Here is a 13,815-nt window from a genome sequence, read left to right on the forward strand (position 1 = left end):
TCAGCTCAAACATCATGTTTTGATTGCTTTGTCAAGCAAAAACATTTATTGAACCTAACAATTATTATGGCTCAACATAGTCTTAAACCATTCCAATTCACTCAACAATCCAAGCAATGGTTCTATTCGTTTCTTTCTGACCCGGTTATGAACTTGGTTATATATCCAATCCAGTAAATAGAAAAGCGATCTAATTTGGCATATCATTGCAATGGTTTATTTCAATTAATTTACAGTCTAAAATTGCTTTAATCCATTAGTGAAAGCGGAAATAAATCGACTGACAGATTGAATATATACACAAAGAATAATTTAAATAATGAAAACAAATGTTTTATGTATGTTTGGAGACTTCAAATGCTCATACGTCACCTCTTCTATCTCGACAAATTCAAGAGTATAGTTGAAAATTTAAGCAAATATTTATTAAGATATGATGGTTATAAATAATATGAAAATTTAATATAGGTTTTAATGCTATTTTTATTTTAAAAAATGAAACATTTTTGTAATTTATGAAGATGAGTACTTTTGGTTTATAAAAAGGCATAGTGAGACCCTAAATTTAGATTTTTTGAGTCTCTTAACTTCAATAATACATAGTAAATATGTATAGATTATCTGCCATCCTTGCACGTGAATTTTGTGTCATAAATTTTTGAATCTAATTAATTATTTAAAATTTTAAATATTAATATGAATAAAAATAAAATTAATTTATCCAATACTTTTATAAATTAAAATAGGGATAAAGAAATATTATGATAATTTTAACAATTTGAGAATAGTGATAATATAGATATATTATCCATATATACACACACATATACATACACATATATAGTTTTAATATGCTGCTTATGACCCGTGCATACCTCCGTGTCCCTCCATTAGATGAGTGTGTGTGTGTGTGTGTGTGTATATATTGGATATGCTGCCTACCAACCGTGCATACCTCCATGTCCCTCAATTAGATGAGTGTCACCTTATTGGTGGTCGTGGAAGTAAATACGATGAGTGAAAATCATATTAAAACTAGGGAGAATATTATATATGAATGATATATATTGTGATTAATGAGATATTTGGACATAAAGTGAAATAGTGAGACATTTATGCTATGTATATTTACTATTCTATTATAGTAGCAGTGATATAGTAATGGTTTTTTTTTTAATTAATTCTGTTAAGTCTTTAGCAAATTTATTATAGTAAAACTTCTATAAATTAATAATATTGTGACCATAAAATTTTAGTAATTTAGAGAGTTATTAATTGATATATAAATTAATATTTGATTATTTTAAAGAGTTTATTTTCAATTTATTATTTTAAAAAGTATATTTTCTATACAACAAACATAATTATGTACGTAAATTGATGTAGTGTCATGTTGAAATATCGTTTTCTCAAATACCGTTTTCGCGTACCCCGAATCAAAAGAAGTTTAAAATTTTCGAATAATTAATTTGACAATCAAATTTCCTTAAGCGTCAGATAATATGATGTTTAGAGTTTTTATCTTTGCGCTTTAAAAGTTGAACATCAAATAATTCGGAGTTTAAGCTGAGATAGTCTTTATTGTATATCCATACAATTAATAACCTGAAACTAACGTCTTTCTTCAATCTCCTAATTAGCTCCACGATTAAAAGCCATGTTTTTTTTTTAATTTGCACTAAAAAATTAGAACAACTTTTTGATTTGATTATATTAAATCTCTGAATTGGGTTACTCCGACAGGGTAACAGCGGTGACGGTGGCAATCAGAGGCGGCTCACATCAGTGATGTGCAGGGGAGTGATCAAGGTAGGGACGATTTTCGTGCGTGTGTTCGAATGCGCCATCAAATGCGTGAGGGGTGGGCTGCGACCCCACATGCATCTTTATATATTTTTTAATTTAGTTTTTTTTTTTGGTTTTTAAATTAATTCAAATATTATAGTATAATTTTTTTAAAAATAAAATAAATTTTTAACGGTTGCTTTTTTAAAAAAAGTTAAAAAATTTGAACAGCTATTTAATGGTTAATTAATGGCTATTTTAATTAAAAAAATTAAAATATTTATCTTTAAATATTCATCAAATTCTACAAATTATTTCAAACATTCATATACATTATTTTATATCATAAATCACTCCAAAAATCTTCTCTCTATTATTTTCTCTCAATTTTTTTTAATATTTATTCCCCCTTATTTTGTTTCAAAATGATTATTAAATTTTAATTTTAAATAAATGACACTCATAAAATAAGATAAAATAATTTTACATAATAAATGTTTGAAAATAATAAATTATTTATATTATAAATAATAATCATTTAAATTGTGTAAATAAATTTGTAGCTGTATTTATTTAATGTAAAATAACAATAAAGATGAATGAGTGGACAACGAGACCTACAAACAATGAGTGTTAATGTTAAAATGAATTTAAGAGAATAAATGTGTTAATATAATGTGTATATGGCATATAGACCCCATATTTTTTTATGAGGTGGTGGATATGGGTGTTAATTCGGGTGGATCGGATTGGTGCATATTACAATTTAAAAATAGCTAGACTGGAACTCGATCCAACCCGAAAACTCCAACACGAACACGAATCTGACTAACTCGATCAACCCGCTCAACCTGACTAACCCGATTTTTTTAATTTAAACACATAATAATAAATCTCTCTTATATATAATTTAAATTTAAAAGTCTAATTGTAGAAAAATAAAGTATATTTACTAAATTAAGTAAATGATTGTTTAAAAAATAAAAAAATATACAAAATAAATATTAAATTATGATATAAATATACAATCAATATTTTTCAGACATACAATATATAAAAATGGGGATAATACCTATTTTCGTCCTCATTGTTTATCGATTTTCTCATTTCAGTCCTTCTTCAATTTTGACTGCTTAATTAATCCTTCAAGTTTTCAAAATCTTCCCAAATTACTCCCTGTCATTATGTTGACGTTAAAACTAACGTTGACCCAAAATCAGAGGTGGGAATTTTCAAAATCATTATAGATGATATTAATTTTTTTTATCAGTTTTCCATTTTATATAAATTATGTATTTAAACACTTTATTTTATGAAAATACAAAGAGATATATCCATAATATATTATTTTCAATAAATTATATATCTTGAATAAATATTTATTAAATCAAATAATCTCGCATTTTATGTTCTACTAATTAATTGCATATGTACATTTGAACAAATAAAAAGTAAAACAAAATAAAATTCATCCACACTTAAGTATATATTCTAAAAAAAAGGTTTAGTTCCAATAAACTTTACACATGAAGATCATGTGGAATTTTCTCATTGGGATTCTTCTTTTGCTGTAACGGATGCCCATTTCCCGATACAGAAGATTGAAGTTCTGGCGATCGTCGGGGGAATTCAGACAGCATCTGCACTACCTTCCTCATGGTGGGCCGCTCGACGCTGTTTTCTTGGGTACATAACATTGCGACGAAGAACATGATGTGCATGGCTTCATCCTTGGGGACGACGGTCAGCCAAGGGTCGATGATTCGAGTGACTTCTTCTCCACAGAAAGTCGTCGAACACTTTATCCACTGTACAATGTCCACTCCTTCGCCGAACTACTCTCCAACCGGCCGCCGCCCGGTGACGAGTTAGAGGAGGACTACTCCATAACTATAGACGTCGCTCTTCTCGTGAACTCTCAACGTTTAAGCATTGTTTCCAAGACTACTACTTGAAGGCATTGCACGGGAAAAAGAGTGGACTCTTGAACTGGAAAATTGAAGTTTGGCTCTCTGTGTTGTTAAGAATATATTAACCGTTATGTTTTAGATTTTTCCTCGTCAATGTTTATATGTTGCGAGTTAACATTACAAGAATGTGATGACACAAATCATGTATTGACGAGTGACATTGACAAAAATCCGCAACATGTGCTTCAAATCTTGAATTTAACAAGATGTTGTTTGACTTGACATCTCTGTGCAGGATCAAAGGCGAGCAATCGTTGTGAAGATAGCAAATCCCTTTGGCAGAATCCAGTGCAATATTGTACCTCAAGTTCCAGTTCAAGAGTCCACCTTTTTCCCGTGCAATGCCTCCCCTAAGCTGCCATTTCTCATGTATTCATACACAAGAAGATTTGTGAGTTTTACTATGTTTTGAAAGGGATAATGGCAAAATTCCTGAAATCTGATTGTTTGATAGGTTTATCTGGCCAATTTAGTTTGGTTTGTCGAACTGTAACTACTCTCAGACAAGAATCCAGACAACATATTGCTCTGCAATTCAAGAAAATTTAGTTTAGGCAACTAAATAAAGCCACTTGGTAAGCTCCCATTCAAGTAGTTATACCCCAATCTCACCCTAACCAGACTTGTGCACATGCCCAATTCCTCTGGTATTGAGCCAAAAAGGAATTTTTTTTTGACGTATCAGAATTCGAAGTTGCTTTGAGGAACACAAGTCTTTAGGGATTGTACCAGCGATCTTGTTCGAGGACAAGTCCAGGTCCTGCAGCCTCTGATTTTGGCCAAGGTTTGTTGGGATAACGCCTGTGAAATTGTTTGAAGACAAGTCAGGTCCTGCAGCCTCTGATTCTGGGTCAACGTTACTTCTAACGTCAACATAACGACAGGAACCAATTTGAGAAAATTTTGAAAACTTGAAGGATTAATTAAGCAGCCAAACATGAAGAGGGACTGAAATAGGGAAAAGCAATAAACAATAAGGACGAAAATGAGTATTATCCCTATAAAAATGTAAGCAATATTTAATAATTATATATTTTTTAAAACTAAAATTTTCGGAGCAACCCGACCTGATCAATTTTTCGGGTCAGCTATCGGGTCCAACACGATCTGACTCGAATCCTAAAACCCAAACCTAATTTTTTCCAGGTTGAATCGTATCGGATTAGTGGGTCGAGTCTAATTTTAACATCCCTAATGATGGGTGCTATAACGTAAACCAATGCAGCTTCTCCAACGCTTGAATATCACGTGTTTTAGTCTTTGTCAACTATCACATATAGTTTTCAACTTGTGACAACTTAAGATGATTAAACAACTACGTTGTGTTTTAAAATTTTAACCAAAAAATATATAATTAAATAACCAAGAATTATTATTTTTTTCAATTTTGACAGTACACGATTAAATTAAATAAATATTATTTAATTAATTGATTAATTCTAGATTTTTCCAAAATATTCCTTGGTATGGCGAAAATCCAATGGTCAACCTTTGACTAGAATATTCCATGTTTAATGATTAAAAATTTTAGGATGACGATCAGACATAATTGATATGATGATGATATAAAACTCGTTATTATAATCAAAATAAAAAATTTCAATAACCAAAATTTCTCGTTGTTCATTTTTTATACCTGCCTATTTTGCAACTCCTTCACTAAGTTAACAAGTCAAACTAACTTTCACAACTTCTAAATATGAAATACTCTTACAAGCTCCTTTAAAAGCAATTTAATTGATCTCTATCAAACTACAATCGTAAAATTCAACTCCTTGAATTTTACTATCTCAATGAGAACACAAAATTCAGGCTTACCCTAATTAACCTCATTCTTTTTATCAATATCTTGATCAAGAACGACAAAAATAAAGTCTGATTGCACCTATTGAATCATGGTAAGAGCGTCTAGTAGCATCATCCCATGATCCAATAAGTATCACTGATAGTGTTTGCAAAAACTAATAAGTTATGTTTAGCTTGTTGTATGTCTCTTCAATATATATGTCCCAATCTAATATGCGATTATTGGTATATCAAAAGTCGCAAACGGACTAGATAACAATGTGATGTTTCTTTGAATAATCATAGTGAGATCGTATATGCAACTAAGGAAAAACCTTTTCATAATGCATGTCTTACTCTTGCCAAAGATTTCTTGAACTATTAAATAATCAAATCACATCAGATATCTACACTGGTAGGTGAGTGGTGAAACCCTGACTAAAATACATCAACTTCCACGTAAGTCGGGACTATAACTAATCTCGCCACCTAATGACACTACTGGAGTCGGTAAATAAGTCAAAGTACAGTACTAGTATGTAGAGCCTCCATATTATCCCAGATCAAAGAACTAATGGTGTACATTAAATTTTTTTGCTTTGATGTTTGAAACCAAATTGAGTTCAAGACCAGAGGTAAACTAAACTCAGAACCAGACGTAAAATGAACTCAGGAATCTAATTGGCTAATGAGAAGGATAACATGATCTAAACTGATTTTGGGTCGACTAATTTAGATCTTCCAAATTTCAAATTACTTGTAATTACCAAAGTCTTTTAGTGCAAAATCTTCGTGAGGAAGAAGAGGTGACGTAGGAGTATTGAAATCTCGGAAAATCCTGAAACAATTTCGCATTCAGATTATTTTTTTAGTTCTACCGAGTCATTTGTTTAACCATTTTCAATAAGCCTACTTCCGCACATTTCAACTGATTGGCTCGCTGAAAACTCTATTGACAAGAATTAAATTTCAGTGTTGTTAACTTAACTGAAATACTTTTGGCTAAATTTATTTACTCATCTCTAAATTTTAGCTTTGATCCTAAAAAGTGGTATCCGAGCGGTTCATTCTCGTCCCTAGACAAAATATGCTTTATGGCATCATTTAGTAAGATTTCAATATTCTCTAAAGAAGATTTTGATGATTGAAAGATCAGGATGCAAGCTCAGTTAGCTGCTTAAGAAGATGATATGTAGTTCGCCATCACAGACGGACCAATGAAGACACTGAAAGCAAATACATTTATAACCATCGGTGAAGGTGTTCCTCAAATGCTGGAAAAACCGAAGTTAATTGATGAATGACGATAAGAATAAAGCAAATATTGACAATGTGACTAAAGATACTCTGTACAAAACCCTTGAAAAAAACAAATTCAAAAAAATCAAAATATGCCAAACCACAAAATAAATCTAGGAAAATTTGATTCAGCTCTAAGAAGGAAAAGTGCTGACCAAATAAAACAAGCTATTTGTGGTCATATAGAAATTTGACGACATCAAGATGAAGCCTGAAGAATCTATGTCTTATTTTGATAAAAGAGTTAGTTGAATCATAATAGAAATTAATGGACTTGGAAAAGTGTACATCAACCGAGAAGTGATTTTGAAACTAATGAGATGACTCTCAAAAGAATGAGATGTCAAGAATATAGCAAAGCGTGAATCCGAAGATTTGATCTAGATGGAGCTCTATGATTTGTTTGCGGACTTAAAATCTTATGAATTCAAATTACAAATCAGATAATGATCAGTCTACCTCTCAACTGACTAAGGCTCTAACTGTAGTGAAACTAGAACTGTAACACCCCGAAATTTAAAGGTCCATGCAAACCACATGCAAGCAATTATTAAATTCTCTTATATTTTAATTAAATATTTTAATGACATGAATTAATTATGTTGTGCATATTTACATGTTTAAAATATACTTTTCTACATTGTTGCATAAAAATGTATTTTAAAGGTTATTCGAGTTGCGATCGAGGAATGGAGACCGAAGGCTGAAAAATAGAAAATGTTTTATTAAATAATTGTTTTTGATTATTTAAAATATGGGTGATGCTTTTTATTATTTTGAAAATATGAAGTTTTGAGGTGATTTTATACGTCGAGACGTAAATTTTATCGGAGTTGGTTTTTCATAAAAAAATATGGACTTTTTGCCAGCTCGGCTATTAAATTCACAAAACTTATTTAAAAGAAATAATTTTTACTATTTTATTAAAGACTAATGGGTCTAATTTGGGTGCTTAATAGGCCTAAGCCCTATTAGTAGAATAATTAACTATAAAATACATAAAACCATCCCCAAACCCCACTCAACCTCACGCCACATTTCTGAAAGATCCCTCCCCTAATTTTACATGGCACACACTCAATAATTGGAAGAGAAAGGTTCGAAAATTTCAAGGGAGTTTCAAGCCAAGGTTGTCGTCTTCGTTCTTCGCAATCATCAACGTAAAATCGTGCGTTTAAAACGTAAAGGCACGCCATATTGTTTTCTTAAAACATCTATCACACCATAGTAATTGTTTAAGCATATTTTGAATGAAAACATGACACACAAGTTGTTATTTTCGTAGCTATGCAAATGAATGTGATTTACTTGTGATTTTCGCCACCAAATTCATGTTTTTATTTTGTTTAAGGGGCTGCCATGGATAGGATATTAAGATGGAATGGTTTATAGCCAAAAACATGATAAAATTCAAGATAAAATAAAGCTGGAACAGTGGGATTTTAGCAAGAGAGGGACCGAGAGTGCAAGGCTTGTGTATGTCTTCAAGTTTCGGCTACTGTTGCATGGGGTCAAGGGTCTAGGAGGGCTAGGGCTCGTGGTTCACGCTGGGGAAGAGTCCACGAAGGCTAGGACTCTCCCCAAGCCTTCTCGCGCACGGCTTCTGTACCAGGGGGTTGTGGCTTGGTAGGGGTTGGGCTAGATGGCTTTGGTGATGGCTTGGGGTTGTCTAGAGAGGTGTAGGAAGGGTCAAGGCTCGGGGTGGTTCGAGCAAGAGGCCACGCGAAGCATCACGCACGCAGGAGCTAGGGGCGCATGTTGTTTTCCTGATTTAGAAGCTTCATGCTTGGGCTCCAGGGGATGGGTCAGTCTGGGCTGGGTCTAGGCGTGCTCCAGTGATGGATAGGGACAGGTGGGCTCGGTGGTGTCCCGGCTGGAGGTGTCCTAGTGTCACTAGGAATCTATTGGCGTGAGTTCTAGGATAGTGCAAAATTGGGTCAAGTTCAGTAGGCTTTTTGAGCGGGTTAGGGTCATGTTCTTTGGGCTGGGCTTGTTCAGGAGGGTCCCTAGGTGGGTTGGCTAGGTTTCGGCTCAAGGTGGCTCGGGCGTGACTCGAGTAAATTAGGAGATGTCTCGGTGTGTTCGATTAGGTGTCTATTTCGAAAATTAAAAGGCTAAAATGAATCCATTGGTCCACGGGTTGTCTCATGACTTGGAAGGGTAGAATAAATCTTAAAAATGTTATGTTTAAAATTGGGGATCAAAATAGTGGTTTTTGGATTTATTCAGGATTTAATCGCCGCACGAAACGCTAATTAACGAGTTAAATGTAACGCCTAGTTTTAAGCTTTACAAAATTATGGAAGATTATATTTAAGATCAAATAATTATTTGGGACATTTTAGAGTCAGTGAAATTAAGAAAAATTAAAAAACTTGAAATTTTACGTCTAGGGGTAAAACGGTCATTTTACACCTAGAAATTAGTAAACGTCATGGCAGTTTCCTGAATGTTGTTCTATATGCTAATATGATTATTTTAAATAATTATGGATGTTTATGAATTTTTATATGTTAATATGTCAATTTTAAATTTTTATGAATTTTTAAGATGTTAAACGTTTATTTTTAATGTTTACGGATTTTTAATATGTTAAAATGTTTATTTTAAAATGTTTATGGATGTTTATGATTTTAATATGTTAAATTATTATTTTAAATGTTTATGGACTTTTATGATTTAATCTTGACATTTAAAAGACATGTTGCATGTTTGGTTTAAAAGAAAAATGATATTATATACATACTTTTATTAAGTGATGGAAATATGAAATGTTGAAGGACGTGAAGGGATTGTGACTAAATATGTTAGAAATAATGTGAGGGTTATGGTCCCAGTAGGAGCCCGACGATCGTGTTTCCGTTGATACGAATACGAATACGATCATATGATAATATAAATGGGGATGTCGTGAGGGGAGAAGGCCCCAGAGGGATCCCATTTACGGGAGAAGGCACCAGAGGGAACCCATTTATGGTAAAAGACCCCGAGGGAGCCCGTCTATGGGAGAAGGTCCCTGAGGGAGCCCTGACGATTGCATTTCCATATGAGGATATGTTAATACGTAAGGCTAGGGCCCAGTTGACTGGTGAGAGTGTTGCTGGTGTCCCCCGTCGCCCAGTACTGTGGTTACATGTAGATGAATCCATCGCCCAACACGTTTAAGAATACGAGTCACATATGGATATGAATATGTTTATGTTTACATGAGAATGTTTGTGTTTAAAGTTGATGCATAAGATTATGAAAATGTTTTTATCTAAATTTTTATGCATCATGAAAATGTTTACGAAATTGTTTATGCATCTTTATGAAAACGATATTTTAAGTACAAATATTTTTCATTGTTGTATGTGATCTGTATATGTATTATTTGTTATCAAGGATATGACGTGTTGACTCTTTAGACTCACTAGGTGTGATTGATGCAGGTGATTATGATAATAATGTTTATGGAGATCTTGATAGTTGAATTTGCTGGACTGAAGGTGCACATAACCCGATGGCTGACGCTAGTTTTCCGCACTAGTTATGATTTATGATTTTAAGTTATGTTAAAAATATTTTACGACTTTTTATGTTTTGAGAGGTATTGAGAGATTATAGTATGGGCTGCATTTCTCAAATAAATAGTAGGTTGTTTTATTATAAAATGATGTCCAAAATAGTTTATGTGATTTTTGGTGGTTCGGCTGATGCTAAGGAGGTTTTAAATAAAAAAATCTAGTACATTTTAAGAAAACAAATAAGCATACGTTTCAAGAACCATCAGTTTCAAATGAAAAATCAGTTGAATAATTGATCAATGATGTCATGTCACTAATTGTGAAGAAATGTGGCAAACTTCTAAGAAAAAATTAAAGAAAATTTCAAAATTACAACTGAAGATTCTATTAAAAGAAAGAGTCAGCAATTGACTCTAATGCATGTTTCAACTGTGGCAAAACTGGTCACTTCATAGCAGACTACCCTAAACCTAGAAGGGATGACCTGAGGTTATCTGAGAAGAGCAAGAGATCCTTTGACTGAAGGAGATCCCTTTGATAGAAGGAGATCCAAGGATACTAAGAATTTTCTAAGAAGAAGCATGACCAAATAGTTGTTGGTGGCCGAGGAAAGCAAGTCAAAGTGGGCTGATTTAGAATTTTGGTCACCCGAATCAGAAGACTCAATGAGCTTCAGTGATGATGAAGCAGTGCAGTGCTTAATGGAAAATGATGTGCTGGAATGTACCGATGAACATGTATTTGACTTTAGCTCAACTGACTTGTACGAGATGACCTTGTCAGTGCACTTTATGTCATGATCAGTGAGTACCAAAGACTTTATCAATCATTCGAGGAAATTAAAGCAAAGCAAATGGACCTGACAGAAAAAAAGATGGAAACTAACTGAGAACAGTATAGTAAAATGTTGAGTTTAAAAAGAGAAATTTCTAACTAAAAATTGAGAATGAAAGAATGTAGGATGGGAACAAGAATTTTAAATATGAGAATAAGAAACTAATTGAACTAGTTTCATCCTAGAATAAGTCTTTAGTTACCCTAATTGAAATGCAAGAGTTGCAGAAACCGGTTGGAGACAAAACTAGTCTCGGTTTCGGCAACAAGGAAAGCATTCCCGAGACAAGTTGTGACACCTCTGACCCATTTTATAAAATAACAGCGGAATTTAAAATTTTTCTTTAAAGGGAGGAAGGATCCAAAATACATTTCCAATATATATGCCATCAAAAGAATATACATGATCCAAAAAGTGTTGCATCAAAATACAAAATATCATTTTGATCATGTATAACAAAATAATCTTCCACTTCCTTCCATCTCTATATGCATATGACCCCGACTTCAATCAACGTCCTGGTTCGTCGCTCTTATCTGCATCACATGAATAACTGAAATGAGTATAAAACTCAGCAAGTGGAACTCTTACATAGCAATGTACATAGCATACTCTATAAAACATGACTTTAAAAACATTAAATACCATCAACTCTGAATCATGAATAACATAGCAATAATATAACAATAAGATGGTATTTCTCTTTTCTCTGTTGGATTGATATCTATATAGTATCTCTGTCTCTGTACCTATATCCCATCGATATAAATCGATAACTCTGAGGGATATAAGCCTATGGTCGTTGATCAACTAATTGCATGCAATCTATAACTATGTATCTATCAATCCATAAATCATTTTAAACTCTCTTTGGGGCATTTAATCAAACACTTTGTAAACTCTTTTATCTTGTATTCCTCTTTCTCACAATTGAGACATTAAATTGTCTCAAATATACAATCAAGTAATTCAATACATAATATGGATCAAATGGAAGGGAATACATGTTAAAACCATTGAAACACAATACGTATACTATCATGTGAGCACAAGAATGAGATTCCACTTACAACCACTTGAAACCTTCAATATAAACCCTTGGTACACAACCTACACAATAAATCATATATAACACCATCAACATCTCAATAATCCAACAACAATACCAATAAACCCATAAAATCAACACCATCACCAAACCCATATCATCTCCAACACCAAAACCAAGAAATAACCAAACCAAAAGCTTACCTTAGCCCTTTAAACTCCAAAAGAACCTTGTTCTAACTCCGGATTGAAGATTAATTGCTTGATTGAAAGAAAGGATAAAAAGAAAATGAAGAACCCTACTTGGAAACGTTGGAGGAGAGAAAAGAAGAGAAGGGAAATGAGAGAAATGAGTGTCCCAATCGGTTAAAAAGCCTAAATTCACCCAAAACACGCTTATGTACTGTGCCCGGCGCTCGGACGGTCGAAAATTACCGCTCGGGCGCCAATGATTCTGCCCGAAACCCAAAATTCCAGAAGTAGTGGCGCTCGGGCGGCCAAACATTACCGCTCGGGCGCCACTCTGTGCACTGTCACGTTAAAGATCGCTTCAGAAACGCCTCTTTCCTTCCGAATTAGAGAAGGTAATAAACTACAAAGTTGTAGTCCTATGTCTTTTCTTGAATCTCTCCAAATTTCAGATCATTTGGAGGTCTGAGTAAAAAGTTATGCCCATTCTCCCAACATGTGTCACTGGAGGAACGACGAAACGCACGACACACTTCGGGGCACTTTTGTCTTACCTTCCACAATGATTTGAAAAAAAAACTCAAAATAAGAAAGTTACACCTCTATGCCTTATCTAATCACTCCAATTGGCCTCATACCAATTGGCTCAACATACGAATTATCATGAATTTAATCGTAACGCCGCTACAATAGCACTACACATCATCTAAAACCAACCATACTATAAATCCTAAATCGAAACTCTTAACATCCAAACTATACTTAAACTTGACCAAGTAGTCAATAAACTTATGAAAACTTAAACCGTACCGTACACCAGGCTCGGCTATTACACAAGTACTCAACCAAATTTGAATATGTGAAATATATTCACTTTTTAAGATCCATTATGATACATGAATTTCAAGAACCTATCTATCAAGTTGCCAAGCTTATTGAAGATATGAACAAAGGTAAAAATTTTGGTGTTGGTTACATGCAATAGAGTTTCAATGCTAAGACAAATTGGAAGCTCATTAAAACCGGTCTAGCGAGGCATAACTCGATGAATGGCAAGTATAACCGATACTTTACAGCGAGCCTATTCAGAAATGATATAGACTGACCAATGAAGTTGGAAAGGGTAAACAACATATGGTTTCTATTGCACACAGAACACACCACACACACCACCTATTTGAAACACAACATGTGGTCGGTCAGTTAAACAGATCCAAATTTGGGTTCCAAAATGACTTATCTCGTCTGGACCCAAGTAAGTATGGGTACCAAGAGTTATTCGTAAATTGTGATTGTGGGGGCGCGCAATAACTGAACAAATCAAATAGTTAGTTTGGCACTTAGACAGTGGATGCTCAAGACACATGACTGGTAAAGCCAAACTGGTAGCAAACTAATT

The 13,815-nt window shown here is 33.5% G+C and overlaps 1 pseudogene; it reads right to left on the reverse strand.

Moving 5' to 3' along the window:
* Nucleotides 1–3,261: 3,261 nt before the first annotated feature.
* On the reverse strand, nucleotides 3,262–5,264 carry LOC140835447 (leucine-rich repeat receptor-like serine/threonine-protein kinase BAM1; annotated as a pseudogene).
* Between the last annotated feature and the right edge of the window lie 8,551 nt (nucleotides 5,265–13,815).

The sequence above is a fragment of the Primulina eburnea genome, chromosome 6 (genome assembly GCF_022965805.1).
Source record: "Primulina eburnea isolate SZY01 chromosome 6, ASM2296580v1, whole genome shotgun sequence".
In the NCBI taxonomy this organism is placed as follows: Eukaryota; Viridiplantae; Streptophyta; class Magnoliopsida; order Lamiales; family Gesneriaceae; genus Primulina; species Primulina eburnea.